Below are 13,294 nucleotides of genomic sequence, written 5' to 3'. Positions count from 1 at the left end.
TGTAAGCAGGGCAGAGCTTGGGAAGCTCTGGACCTTAGCCAATGCATCACGGCCAATCTAGAGACTAGGCTTGTTGCATTGAGGCTTTTCCTCATAGGAGAATGGAAATGAGCTCGTAGGCACTTTTCATTGATAAGTTGTTAATTACATCGTGGCAGTTCGCAACCTTCTTGGTCCTTCAGACGATAAGAGCTGGGTCTTTCGCTTGCAGTTACCACAAACGGCCTTTCCCATTGGGGTCCAAGCTTTCCTTTTTCCTGAGTGGTGATGCTTGTTTGCTTTAGAACCATGTCTCCTGCCTTGAACGCCCAGGGTCAGACTTGTTTGTTGAAGTATCGTTCGACCTTCCACTTGTTCCTCACCGCCCGACTCACTACTCCTTCTCGTCTTCTTCCGGGGAAGTCCAAGTTCTCTTTTAATCCTTCATCATTGTGGTCTGGATCGAAGTGTTGGATCTGGTACGTGGGCATTCCTATCTTTGCTGGGATAACAACTTCGATTCTGTAGACAAACGCGAAGGATGTTTCTCCCGTGGGGATCTTGACTAATGTTCAGTAGGCCCATAGCACACTAGGAAGCTCTTCGGCCCATCTCCCATTCTGATCTCCCAACTTCTTCTTCAAAATATTCAACATTGTATTGTTGGTGGCCTCTACTTGTATATTTGCCTATGGGTGGCCTAGAGATGAGTACATGGCCTTGATTCTGAGTTTTGCGCACCATTTCCGATAATGGGAGCAATCAAACTACTTGTCGTTATTCGATATGAAGCTTTAAGGGATGCCGAACTGACAGACTATGGATTTCCAAAGGAATCTTGTGATGGTCCGGGCTGTGATCGTTGCTAGTGCCTCTGCTTCCACCCATTTCGTAAAGTAGTCGACTACCACTACTACAAATCTCACTCCTCCTTTGCCCCCTAGAAATGGACCGATAAGGTCGAGTCCCCATTGTGCAAAGGGTCAGGGAGAGACAATGGAGGTCAATTCTTTTGGTGGACAATGAGGGATCGATGCATGCTCTTGGCACTTAGAGCATTTCTTCATGAAGTCCTCTGCATTCCGGAGTGAGTTGGGCCAGTAGTATCTCTTATGTGTGACCCATGCGACTAGTGCTCTTCCACCAGAATGATTTTCGCAGACTCCTTCATGTATCTCAACTAGCATGTACTGAGCTTCTTCGGGTGAGATGCATCTCAGGAGGGGCTTAGGAAAACCTCTCCTATATAGGACTCCTTCCACCTATGCGAAGCATGCCACTCTATTCTTGATTTTCCATGCTTCCTCCTAGTCGTTCAGGACCAAGCCCTCGTCAAGGAACTTTATGATGTCGACAGCCCAAACTGGCTATGACAACTCGACTGCGGACACGTCGATCCCGATGGCCCGTAAGTCAATCGTTCGAGCTATGGTGTGATCCGAAAGGGGTGCCTCTTGTTTGCCTGAGGTGATCTTTGCCAAACGGTCGGCCTTGTGATTTTCTCCCCTTGGGATTTGTTGGATGTGGAAGTACTTGAAGAGGTTGCGCGCATCTCCTACTTGTTGGAGGTTCTTATTCAATTTTTCTCCTTTAGTGGCAAACTGCCCCATTACTTGACCAACCACCACCTGCGAGTCGACCCTTACTTCGACCTCGGTAGCTCCCAACGACCTAGCTACCGTCATTCCAGCAAGTAGCACCTCATACTTGGCCTCATTATTGGTTGTTTTGAAACTGCGTAGTTATGTTCTTCTCCAAACTCTATGACTATGTGCACCCTATGCCCCCGCCCCCCCCCCCCCCCAAGCCAAGCAGGACAAGTCGTCGATGTAGACTTTCCAAGGTTTGCCTTGGGGTGCAACGATTATCTCTTTAGGGAAGTTTGAGAACTCAGCCATGAAGTCTGCCAGCACTTGCCCTTTGATCGCTATGCGGGGCAGGTACTCAATGTCAAATTCACTCAACTTGATCTCCCAATTCGTCATCCAGCCAGACATTTCGGGCTTCTACAATATTTTCCTGAAAGGGACATCCATGAGTGCCTTCATCGGGTGAGCTTGGAAATGTGGCCCCAGTCATCTTGCAGTGATGACTAACCTGAATGCCAACATCTCTGTTCAGGGGGTACCTGGCCTCGGCTCCTCGAAAAGCATGCCTCATCTCTAGCTCCACTTGAGCATTAAAAGCCATCTTCCCCCTTAGTTTTGAGAGAAACCGAAAGAGGTGTGTCTGTGTGTGTGTGCGCTTGAGTATTCTTGAAGGTCTTGTATGTTCTTATGCTAGAAGCTTGAGTGGGCTACGAAATTTGTATGTTCTCTTGCCCTAGATCTTAATTTACATGTCAAGTTGTGATTTTAAGTGTTGGAGTAATTTTTAGATGAATTTAGAAAATGTTACCGTGCGTAATTCAAAATCGGGTTCGTTAAGAATGGTTTAAGTGTTTAAATTATTTTAAATAAAAATTTTAGCTATGGCATGTCTAAGCATATTTTGATATGATTTATTAATGTATTAGAAGAATGATCATGGAAGGTTTGATTTTTTATTAGAAGCATGCCATGATAGGTTTTAATTCTATCTTGTGTTGATCATCAAAATATGCATGGGTTTTAAGTAAGTTTGTGATTAATGCATGAAGTTTGATTTATTCCACCTAGGCGTGATGATTAAGCCTTTAGAAAACCTTCTTATTGAGATAAGAATGAAAATACATATTTTGGGTGAGTTTTGAAAGCATGCCTTTGTGATTTACACTAGGAGCAACAAACTTGAATAATGAAGGATTAATGAAAATTAAGATTTTTAGCCATGATTAAGTGTTGGGATGAGCTTGCTCACCCAAGAATTGGCCTTTATCATATCATTAAGGAATATAGTGATTATTTGTGACTAAAGAAAATTTGCATAAGCATGCATTCATAGGGATCAACAGTTGAAATCACACTAAGGCATCAACTAGAGTGCATGCCATGGGTTGGGAATGTTTGAGCTAATTACACTTTGAATTTTACAATTCTAAGGGTATAGATGGTTTTATAATATCAAAAATATGAGGTCCATGGAGTTTGTTAAATTTGAGGTTTGTTTGCAAATAGTAAAAAATTTCCTGAAATTTTTAAGAGTTTAGGTGTATTTTTGTAAATACTTATTTTTGAAACTTTTGATTATGAACATCTTCTATAATTAACATCTTCTATAATGGTATAAATCCTAACTTAGTATGAATTTGATTTCAACCACTACGAATTTCCAAACTCAGAAAGTTTGTAAGTTGGCCTGTAACTTACATTTTGATAAGTTATTTATGATTTATTGATAAATGCCACATTCATGTTATAATTTTCATTTTGAACATAAAATATCATGTTATATGATACATTGAGTGCATACTTACATGAAATGTGATATTTTCACCATTTTAGCATATTGCATCTATAAATATTATTTTCACAAGAAAGCTTGCCATATATGCACATGTCATGAAATACATTTTTCAAGCATAAGTATGAAAATGAATTTTGTCACGACCCCAAAGGCTAGAATGAGGAATTATCTTAGTAGAACTCCTCTGTCCACTATGGAGTGTTTAAGAACTTTGTGGTAACCCTTGGGTTGGCAAAGAATAGTCAATGAGCTTCGAATGGGTTCTTTTCAAAGAACGCCGGAGTGAAATCAAATGTTATGACATCTAAGCCTAATGGGTGTACATGTTATGATGTTATGTTATATTACTAATGTATTGAAAATGAGTCTACAGACAACGTAGTTTCAATGTGAGTTGTACTACGGTCACCAGTAAGTACTCATAGTGCATATGGAAAACTGTGATTAAGTATGAATTGCTAATAATGCGAAACGTTGTGATTATTTCTGCTAGTAAAGTAAAAAATGTTTTCTATATGAAAATGTGTCTCAATTTTTTGAAAATGTTGAGGAATCTGGATCGGTGACACACACTGAATTTCTGCATTACATGCATTGCATATTTATCATTCATCATGCATAATTAGGGTTGTTTAACTTACTAAGATTTTAAGTAAATCTCATCCCTTATGGACCCACTATCATTCAGCTCGGAATGATATAAGTTGTGTCAGGACTTGAGGAGGACGAACTGGATGGAAGGGTGGATCCAAGTGATTAAGGAGTAGCCAAACCTCAAGAAAAGACTGGACCTTCTCCTAATGTTTATAGCACTAGCCATTCATGCTTTAGAACGCATGAAGCAGTTGATCTAGCTTTGGAAACATTTTTTGATGATTAACTGTACTAAGATTATGCTACAATTTGGTTTGAACTTATAATGATTATTAATGAATTACGATGTTTTTAGTTATTCTGGCATAAGTTTTATTTTCACCCTTAATCTACTACGAATATTACATTCTGCTAGTTCCACTTATAGGATTCATTGCATATTTACTGTCATGTACGGGGGTACGTAACCTTGTGTTACTTGTCCCGACACTCTAAGTCTCTGTTCTATCACAAGCAGAGGTTGACGGTGTCACATTAGCTAATTTAGGTACACCTGGCAGTAAGCCCATCAAACTGCCTCTAGATCAAAACTTCAAAATCAGCAATGATTCTGGTGATCCCCTTCTAGATCCAAGTGTCTATCGTAGGCTGATTGGTCGTTTCTTGTATCTCACTATCACCAGACCTGACATCTGCTATGCTATTCAACTTTTGAGCCAATTTATGGATCGGCCTACCACAACTCATTTAGCTGCTGCTCACAAGGTTCTCTAGTATATCAAAGCAGCCCTTGGAAAGGGCATTCTCTTGTCTTCTACATCTCAGTTGCTGCTCAAAGCCTATTACAATTCTGATTGGGCCTCATTTCCTAATACCCATCGATCTGTTACTGGCTATTGCATTTTCCTTGCCAACTTCCTTGTTTCTTGAAAATCCAAGAAACAATCTGTGGCCACCCGTTCCTCAGCTGAAGCTGAGTATAGATCCATGGCAGCAACTTGTTCTGAGTTCACCTGGCTCCGCTACTTGCTCACTGATATAAGAATCTCACACCCCCCAAGCTATTCTCCTCTACTGTGACAACCAGGTAGCCCTTCACATCGCTGTCAATCTTGTTTTCTACAAACGCACTGAGCACATTGAGTTGGATTGTTACTTGATCAAAGATAAGATTCAAGAAGGCAGCATCACCACAGCTCATGTGCTTCACAATCTCAACTAGCAGACATTTTTAGCAAGGCTTTACCCTTTTATCTCCTTCACTCACACTTATCCAAGATGAGAATAGTGAATCTCTATTTTCCATCTTGCGAGGGGCTATTATATAATAAAGATGAAGCTAAACTTGCAAGTCATTCATCTTCTGGTGTTAGTCACACAACAACTACTAGTCGTCTAGTAGAACATCCACGAGCAAAATTGAAATGTGGGAAAGGATGACTTTTCTACTATTTTTGTTTTACTTGTATTTCGAATTCATTATTATTTATTCTTGGTACATATTTTTTGTTGCTTAGCTGGCTATTACTTGATATAGATTCAATTAGTTGTTAGAGAGTCACAGAGTGTATATGAGGCCTCTTTCCTTTCTTTTGTAATTGATTATTCTTTCAGTGGAATATACAGCTTTTCCTCCATCCATCATGCTCTCTGAATCTCTATACCTTCATCCTTGATTTCTGGGAATTCTTACATCTTCTATGGTCACCATTCTCTGCTAGCTATGTTGAAGCCATCTACAAGATTGGCATCGTAAAATCCTTTCCCACCATTCTCTGCTACCTATGTTCATTTTCACCAAACACGTTAGTGTGGATGCTTTGGATGCTAACTCAAACTCTATTGTTGATAGTTTACTTTTCTTTCTGAAAGCTATTGATCTAGCAGATTGAGCAGTACCTGCATGCAGCATGTCCAACACAGAAAGCCAACATATCCATGAGTCTGGAAAAATAAATGCTTGATGAGAAAATAAAAGATATATTTTTGTTCATGCTAAAATGATCATCATCCTTAAGAAGGCCAAGACAAGGCACGGGTTTCAACACATCTAGCTCGGAAGATAGACGTGTCGAAATCTGAGATTTTGACTTTGGAATATGAGTTTCAACACATCTGGCTCGGAATATAGACGTATCGATCTATGCGATGATGATTATGCTTGCATACATGCATGCGTATGTGTATTTATATATTATACACCTTGTTGTTTATAATTATAAAATATAAATTGTAGATGCAATTTCATTTCATATTCCTTCAATCTATAACAAATACTTTTTTAAGGAACTTGATAATTGGTCATGTTAAAAATTTTAATTTAAATAAAATAAGGAATCCCACTTTATATTTTTGTTTATGTATTTTTCATTATGTAAAAGAGTGATTCATTAATTAAAGAAAATATAGAAACTTGTTTTTTCATACTTTTAAGAAAACTCAAGAATTACAGATGGGGTTAATTAGAAGAAGATTTTCGTATTTTAGAAAGATTTCAAGACTTTTTGAAATTTTTTCAGATCAATTTATTTATTTATTTATCTTTCAAATTCTGATGGCGAGCTCAAAGCCCATTATCCTCACATTGTATTCTTGTCTATGGAGAACTCAAAAGCCCTTTATTTATTTATTATTATTTATTTATTTTTATTTTTTGTGATACAAACACTGATAAGATGTTATCACAATTTAGAAAAGAGTGTGACAATTAAGCTATTCCCAAAGGAAAATTAGGTTAAGCTTGCGAACCCAAATCTGGGTTCTTTCAAGCCCAGATATAGAAAAATGTCCAAATCTTTCATAATTTCTTTCACCTTTTTTATTATCATTTTTTTAAAATTATTGCAATTAAAATAGGAGAGAATTGGCGTTCATTATATCTGTTGTGGCTTTAACTTTTTCGAAATTAGTATCTCTGGCTTAGAACAATCACCTATAGTTATGGTTAAATTGGTGGTATTGTTTTTCTTAAAATTAATTATTTTTTAAAATTTTTAATTTTATTAATTTTTTAATATTTTATTGATGTTTTAAAAGTTTTCTTGTTTTTTACAATTCATGCTAACGTTGCATTAATTTTTAAAACGCTTTTTTTTTAAGCAAATTTTTAAAACTCTTAAATGTTGATTGTACATATTATTCCACGTGTCCTTTTCAGACCGGTGCTTAAGTGCGAGTCAAAGTCCATGTGAGCCTTTTCAAAAGGAGAGTACTGGAATCCTGACAAAGGGCCCCATTTGAAACTTTACGGTAACCAAAAAATTTCTATAATTAATGTAAAAAATATCTCATTAGCTTGACTAAACAAGAAGATTGATTAAAATTTTTATAATTAATGTAAAAAATATTTTATATTAAATTAGATAAATCTAAAATAATTTAGATTATTGCTATAGTAGTTGGTTAAAGATAGAAAATTACAATTGATTTATTAAATATTAAAATATTAATTTCTCACTCTAAACAAACATTAAAATATTAGTTTATCACTCCAAACAAAAATTATATTTGGTTTGTAATTAAGAAATTTAGATAAAATTTTAGATGAGTTTAATAAAATATTTTTTGTTTTTAGCATTAAGTGACTTTTGAAAATATGATTTTTTTAATACTAATTTAATTAGAATATAATTATTATTAACATTTAATTGGTAGAGCTACAAAATGTGATAAAAATAAATTAAATAAAAAAATTATTAAATTAATAATATTTTATTATTTAATAGAGAGTGGATAATCCAATGGGGGGATTAAATTTAAATGGAATAGGCAAATGTGAAAAAATGTAATATTCACTAAATTTTAAAGATGGATTTGAAAAAACCAATGACGATGCTCTTAGAGTTTATACGTTTTGTACAAATTTTTTTTTTTAATAAAAGTAGAGTTTATTTTTAAAAAATTAAAAAATTTTATTTTTTAAAAAAAATTATGCAGTGCTTACACACTTCATGACTGTAAAATTGTAAATAGCATTTTTTATTCTTAAATGATATGTACCAATTTTGAAAAAGTGAAACCGTAGACTTGAAAAGTAATTTTCACTTAAAATGATTTGGTTAGGTTTGAATAGTAAGTTGAGATAAAAATTAAAAGTTGAATAAAATATTATTAGAATATTATTTTTTAATATTATTATTATTTTAAGATTTGAAAAAGTTGAATTGTTTATTGTATTTTATGTAAAAATTTATAAAAATTATAATGATGATATGAGATAGGTTAAAAGTGTTTCTCAATCCAAACAAAGCCTTAGTTAACAACCATTTGTAATTTTGTATGAGTATGCGACGCATATATTTGCGTGCACGCTGGCGCGCATCTTTGCTCACAAATAATTAAAAAAAAAAAATCCAATTTTGAGTGAGTCATTTGGCCTGTAAACCATGAAAGCCAGTGTTGCATCAAGTCATGTTGTACGTATGTGAACCTTTAAATGTAAGAATGATAGAAACGGCCTCGTGTTATGGGTTAATTTTGATCGATGCAAACATAGAGATTCTGGTGAAGATGGAGTACGTAGCTGCATACAGACCAAAATCACAAGAAATTTATATAATTTTCCCATTTATTTATGAATTTTCTATATGTAGTAATTCATTATTATTTGTTACACAGTCGATTATTGTTATAATTATTATAGAGAGAAGCTCAGAACGCATGTAATATGCATACATGCATAATTCTTGATCATCTCATCTCATGATCAAGTACTTGGGCAGAAAGTGATAACGTAATTAGGTGCACCAGAGCAGGTGAAGGTGCTGTTCACATCATCATAAGCGTAGCTATAAGCTTGAGGGCACTGGTTCTCGAAGATCAAGGAATACTTCGTTGGAGGACATGTTTCTGGAGTGCTGAAATCGCCAGTGCAACAGTATTGTGGTTGATTTAACGCTGTGCATGCGCTCTTGCATGCGATCACGCTCCCATCGGCGGCTTTCAATTGCAGTTCTGCTGGGCAAACTGCGTTCACATTGGCTGGGCAACTCGAGGTCTGGCAATCACCGCTCCCGCCTTCTGTGCTCACTGAAACAGGCAGGTTGAAGCCATCGACAAGGCTAACATCATAAAAGTCTTGCCCACTATTTGCTGCTATGTTGATTTCTACCAAAGATGCTGGCGGGATCGCACCATTACCATTGCATGCAACCATTGCATGCAACCTGTCCAGAGGCGCAATCTGCAGTAGCGCAAGAGAACCTTCCTGAGGTGTCCGTGGTGCAATCAGTTCGTGCCCAAAAACGGCCTATCCATGGAGCTTGGACATCTATTGATGTGGATGCTTTGGATGCTAACTCAAATCCTGTTGTTGATAGTTGAGGTTTCTGATCAGCGGTTAGGGTTCCCGGCCAGACGGTATTGGGACAGTTGTTTGTGAAAGTTATTCTAGCGGATTGAGCACCTGCAATATTCATATATATGCAGCATCAAACAAAATAATTCCTTGTCACCATGTATATATGTCGAACATGAAAGCCAACAAATCCATCTCAGCAAATGAATTCGATCGCAAATCACACATGCATGCTTATCACCATGATACATGTGCATATATGACATATAGTACTTATGTAAACAACAAATTTTGGTAGGCATGTCATTTTATGATAGGATAAGTATACCACATGTGTGTTCTTCAACAGTACTAACTAATAAGTATTCATCATAAGCCTAGCTAGGACAAGTACCATACGAGAGAGAGAATGAGAGATTGTTCAATTGAAAAAAAAAAAAATTAAAATGTGATCATACATATATCTAAAATACACACACACACACATATATATATATATATTATATATATTATATATATAAAACCCATTTGCACCGATGATCGATCATGAGATCGACGACATATATACCAGAGAGAAAAAAGGAGGTCAAGACAAGGCAGGAGATCATCATCATGAGTGAAAGGGTCTTCATGATGATAGATAGGCGAAGTAATTAATTTGATGATCTCAGTGTATATAATATGCAGAGCTGGGCCTGTGTGGTAGTACTACTGCTACGTACTACGTACTACGTTGGTGCTATATATATACACATATATAGGGAGGTTAATTCGCTCATACACGGAAGTCTCAGTTTTCTTCGTTTAGGCCGAATAGTATAATTAGGTCCGGACTATCGGACAAGAACTTGAAGAGAAATTCCTCCCTAACAAATTCATGTTTGTCAATGTTTTAGTGTTATGGCTCACCGTGTCTAATTTTCAACCAGTAATATTATTGCGTGACAAGCTGTACTCATAACTACAAGAAAAATGTCATTTGTGACCATTTTCTTGCAACGAAAATGACTATTTGCAGTGAAAATAGATTCATTTTAGTTGGAGATAATTATTTCATTGAAAATAACTGATCGTAAATAAGTAATTTTCTTGTAATGACTTTATACTGCAGAAAATTAAAAGCTTTGAGTTAATTTTGGAGACAAGTCAAACTGCATTGATTTACACCTTCTTGGTCTTGTGATCTATGGAATGGACAAAATTCATAGTCTTATAACTTATTTATTTGTTGCATGGCATGAATTTTCTTCCATACAGTAATTAATTTATATGGCTGCAACATGACCACCTAGCTAGTCCATATATAATCGCCTCAAATTAAATTCTTCCTTCTAGATTGGTCAAGAAACCGTATGCAAGTTTCCTTAATTAATATTGACTAAGGTGGCTTGCATCTTCTTCCACCTTAATTAGTGGAATTCGAACGAATAATAAGTGGTCTAAGTGAAGAAGGAATTATGCCTTTTCCGGCACTGTGAAAATGCCGCAATAAGTCATAAAATCGTTGCAAATGATTTATTCAATGCCTTTTTCCTCGCCGCACAATGGTTGCCAAAAATTGGATGGAATTTCTTTTTACCATTGATTTCTCATTATCATCGCTAATAATAATTTTAGCGACGCCAGCCATGTTGATGCAAAAATTTGATAATTTTTCGTTGCAAACAATGTGCCACATATATATAGACTAATGGAAATGCTCTATCTCGACATTATATAGTCGCTGCAAATATGAAAACTTTCGCCGCTATTGAATATGTAGTATTGCGTCCATCACAAAATCGTGGGCACTTTATTCCATTTTTGTCGACCAAATTCGACATAATAGGCTACTAAAAGTGCCGCTATAGGTTTTCAACATTTCCAATGCTAATGTGATTAGTTGCAAAAGAAGCATATTTGACATGTTTTTGATCGCCAAGAAATGATTCACTTACATGCAATAGGCTGCCTGAGCATTAGTAATGGACTCATCAAATTCGTCTTCAAATTTTGATGAAAAGTACATGCTTTTCATATATCTAAAACCTCATTCTCCATAACTCCACGTTGGATTAGTTATTGAATTCATCAAAATAATAATATAATATTATTTTTTTAATAATAATATTATTTTTTCATATTTTATAATTACACTAATCATATGTTAATTAATAATTTAATTTGATTATTATATTATTATTACAAGACGGTTGGAAATTAAACATGAATAAAAAAGACCGTTGGAGATTAAAAGTGAATAAAAATATATTTAATGGGTGAACAGTAGCCCTTCAAATTTGAAGAAACACATCTATTTACTGTAACTCAAAACTTCTCATTTATCTATTTGGCTAATCCAATCTTTTGATGAAATTCATAATATTTTACATTTGGCCAAGTTTTTTATGAAGCCAATGCCAATGCTACCCACCGATTTTGCAAAATCGCTGCAAATAATGTCTACACGATGAACTGAAATACGCATTATTGGAGATGAAATGCATATACTCATTGTTGGAATAATTAGAGGTCCAATGGAAAACTATTGCAAATTGCATCCAACTATATTTTTTTTTTTTTTTTTTTTTGTAGGAAATAGAGTTCATTCGTTTATGAAAGCGAAGTTATAGTTGTGACTGATATATACAAGGTAAAAACCCATATTACAATCCAACTACTCACGATTAGGGCTCCACTAGTACACAAATTTCTTTGTGACTGGTATGGTCTTAATTTCTAGAACTCTTTACAGACAAATTATCTGAGAGATCACACTTTGCCTAAAACAGAGATTTCAAACCCCATCCTCCAGTGGAGGAGAGGACTTTCACTCTATGACCAGAATGTCCAAGTGACTATTTCTTTTCTATTATTAACCTAAAAGAAATGAAATAACATAAAACATAAATGATACATGATACATGAGAAAATAACGAAATACAGCTTAGAAAGCTATAGATCCACATTTTCAACCTTAGAGGAAATAAAAAAAAGCCAACACAAAGACAGTGGTGGCGCATGAGGGACACGCGCCACCCTAGAAGTACAGTAGATAGTCGAGTCTGAAGAAACCGATGGCCCTGGTCCCAAAAATGTCACGTATGGCGATGATAGAGCTCCCCTTGCAGTGGTGCGTGGATGTCACATGTGCACTTTGGACCGTGTGTGTGGCTAACGTGCCACTCTATTCGACGAGATTGTTTGCCCGTCTGAAGGATTGGTGCCTTGGGAATCTTACGTGGGGCACATTGTGGTCATCTAGCTCCGGAGAACAACAGATTGGCATTTCGCCCTACTTTGAAAGAAAAAATACACAAAACCAGAAAAAATAAAAGAAAAACTAGAGAGAAGAGGAATGAGGGATGAGGGAGGGAGGAGCCGAAGCTCCAACCCCACTCCTCTGGTCTGAGTTTTTTGAGGGGGGGCTGCTCTAGAGAGAAAAGGGAGAGAGCAAAGGTGTGTTAGGGCATTGAGCTTTTTCGAAGTCCAACTATACTTTGAATGTGCATTAAGGAACCTTACAAATTAATTACCATAATATGGACAAAAGATTTATGCAATATTGCATGTATCCTTTAATTGTGACCCAGTTATATTGACTACTCCTATCTTGAATATAAACATTCTTATATCACAATCTCATCTAATAAGAAATATTACCAAATTATCCTAAATAAGATCCTCTTGTGCTAAACATGAACATTCATTTATAAACTGTTAAAAATCCTTGATCAGTTTTCCAGGAATTGATCAAGGATTTTTAACTATTACATTCCAAATCTCAGATTTACAAACTTGAATCTCAAGCCTTAGCAAATTCCAAATGTAATACAATATTAACATAATCAACTAAATCCAAAATGGTCCATAAAACTTATAGGCAGCAATATCCACTAGCTTGGCAGGAGTGGGTGAGACAGGATCAAATCATTTCACATGCACGACAGTGCTCCACTTCACAATTTATCTACCACCATGAAATTGTTCATGTTGAATTGTATCCCAACAAAAAACTGCCTAATGAAACAGAGTCATCTCTAACATGCATCCAGGTTCAAT

At 35.8% G+C, this 13,294-nt stretch overlaps 1 pseudogene; it reads right to left on the bottom strand.

Annotated features, from left to right (window-relative positions):
* Window positions 1-8,506: 8,506 nt before the first annotated feature.
* LOC121245226 lies at window positions 8,507-9,959 on the bottom strand (annotated as a pseudogene).
* Between the last annotated feature and the right edge of the window lie 3,335 nt (window positions 9,960-13,294).

This window comes from Juglans microcarpa x Juglans regia, unplaced genomic scaffold (genome assembly GCF_004785595.1).
Source record: "Juglans microcarpa x Juglans regia isolate MS1-56 unplaced genomic scaffold, Jm3101_v1.0 JmScfU0002, whole genome shotgun sequence".
Taxonomy (NCBI): Eukaryota; Viridiplantae; Streptophyta; class Magnoliopsida; order Fagales; family Juglandaceae; genus Juglans; species Juglans microcarpa x Juglans regia.
Note: the sequence above shows the minus strand (reverse complement) of the source record. Positions and strands in the feature narration are given on the sequence as shown.